A 2308-nucleotide genomic window follows, 5' to 3' on the forward strand; every position below is an offset into this window, starting at 1 on the left:
GAATCTTTGTTACAGTCTAAGAAAATTATTTTTAGGGAGGAGGATTCCAATCTTCCACCTTCAAGGCAACAGAAGGAGTCTCAATGGGTGTCAGTTTTATTAAAAGCAAAGACAATGCTTGGAATTCTTGGTGTAAAGAACTTTCTCCTCAGACTTGCCTCTTAGAATTAGATCTGACAAAAGGATGAATTCACAGATTTGGGAGTCCTGACAACTCTGCAACAAGGAAAAGCCTTAGACATTCTGTGTAAAGCTTCCCCTCATAATACTATCCTCATGAAGTATATACAAAGGCACGATCCAAATATGTAGAACATTATCTAGATCAGGGTTTCCAGACTTGGCACTGCTGACATTTGGGGCCTGATGATTTACTGCTGTGGGGGGCTTGTGCATCACAGGAAATGTAGCAGTGTCTGTGGCTTCTACCCACAAGATGCCAGGAGGACCCCACCCCTGGTCGAGAACCAAATATCTGCAGGTATTGCTAAATATTCCAGGGGGGCAAAGGGAGAACAGAATTGTCCCCGCTTGAGAACCATTGCTCCAGAGAAGATCAGACCTTTACCTTGCCAAAAGATGGTTATTTCATTCAAACTGTACGAACCAACTTATCCGTACAGGTGGAAGCAAAATCTGTTCCCTTCTGAGAGGACATGGCTACATGTCTTGTCCCAGTTTTCATCACTGCCCCACTAAAAAGGAGACTACTTTATTCAGAAAATTCCTCAGAGTTAGTTTCTCCGGTTGTCATCTTCTGCTGCAGTGCCCAGGTTTCCTCCCAGAGGAAATCTGCATCACAGGCATCCACAGAGAGACCCCCTTTCCAACTCGGTGTCTTCGCAGCCTGCCCTGACTCCGCAGCAGGGAAGGACAGACTCTTGTAACTGATCAGGACCGGAAACTAAGCAGACTGCATCCACTGAAGGGTCCACCGCGATGGAGTGTTGCCTCGCACGCTGACATTAACAGAATTTCTCATGATAGCGCCAGCAGTTGGATGTGGCTGTTTTCCTTATGATCCCTTTAAATCCCCAATTCAATTACCAGGCTCATTTTTCTGATGAATCATCAGCAGAAAGCCAGACTGTCTTTTAGAGAGCACCGTGACCCTTAGCTGAAACATCTCTTCTGTAAGACTCTGTTTTACCTACTTGGCACTAAACAGACACTCTCAGTCTGGCCCTGAAGAAGGTTAAACCTTAGTACTTAACCCAGCATGGGATTAACCCTTTCGAGAACTTGCAGTGTCTCTTACTCAATTGAAGAGAAAATGAAAAGGGAAAAATGAAACTAAATAACAGAGCCAAGTGTGTGGTTACTGGACTGCTGTGTCTCTACATTTGATGGCCTCAGAGATGCAAATCTCAGCTCCAGGCCACAGTTAAATTGATGCATCAGAATAAGAACTTCTCGTATATTTTCAAACATCACAGCAGCTGTGAATGCTAGGTCCTTGGGATTGCTTCTCCCTCCAGAAGCTCCTTTTCTCTCTCCTCTACTCCCCTCACCAGAGGGATCCTCACCAACAAGGCAACATCTGACATGTCGACGGTGACACAGAGACAAAACCCCTGTAGAATTCAGGGCCTGTGCCGCGAATGAGGATGTTTCTTGGAATCCCAAAATTGTCTGAAAACTGAAATAGGAGAAAAAATGGACAGGTGCCTGCCTAGCATTTAGGCTACGACTCCAAGCTGAGTGCTTCTGTTACAGCGACGCACAGGTCGCTCACTACACACCTGTGAGTGGTGAGCATGCGAAGCCTCCATGGTTACAGCAAGGAGGTCCCAGGGACTAAAAACCCAGCTGTGACTCGATTTTCCTTTGTATGTGCACCTTGTTAGGTTCCAAGGGGCTTGAAACTGTTGATATCACAGCCACCACGATCCCATCTTTGCATCCTCAGCATTCCAAGGGTGAGACATGAGGCCTCAGCATCCCGGGGGTGAGAAGTAGCCCTCAGCATCCCGGGGGGTGACACATGAGCCTGCCTGATGTTTGGGACTCCGGAGTGAGCTGGACTCCTGTCCTCAGTGCAGAAAGAAGGAAAGAAGAAGGTAACAGCTAACAGGCGATTGTCGTCACCTTGCCTACAACTCTAACTTTTGGCAAATATGTTAATCTTTCCATACCTCTGTGATTATGGTACTTATTTAAATACTACCTAAAAATACCAAAGAGGTGTCGTTATTACTGACTTAGGCCTGCCCCTTTTTCTTTCTGGATTACTATTCTATTAGCTGTGCTCTCACACCCTGGCCCAGATGACCTGCCTCAGCTGGACTGAGGGGAGCACTCACACCCT

Source organism: Balaenoptera acutorostrata, chromosome 10 (assembly GCF_949987535.1).
Source record: "Balaenoptera acutorostrata chromosome 10, mBalAcu1.1, whole genome shotgun sequence".
Lineage (NCBI taxonomy): Eukaryota > Metazoa > Chordata > Mammalia > Artiodactyla > Balaenopteridae > Balaenoptera > Balaenoptera acutorostrata.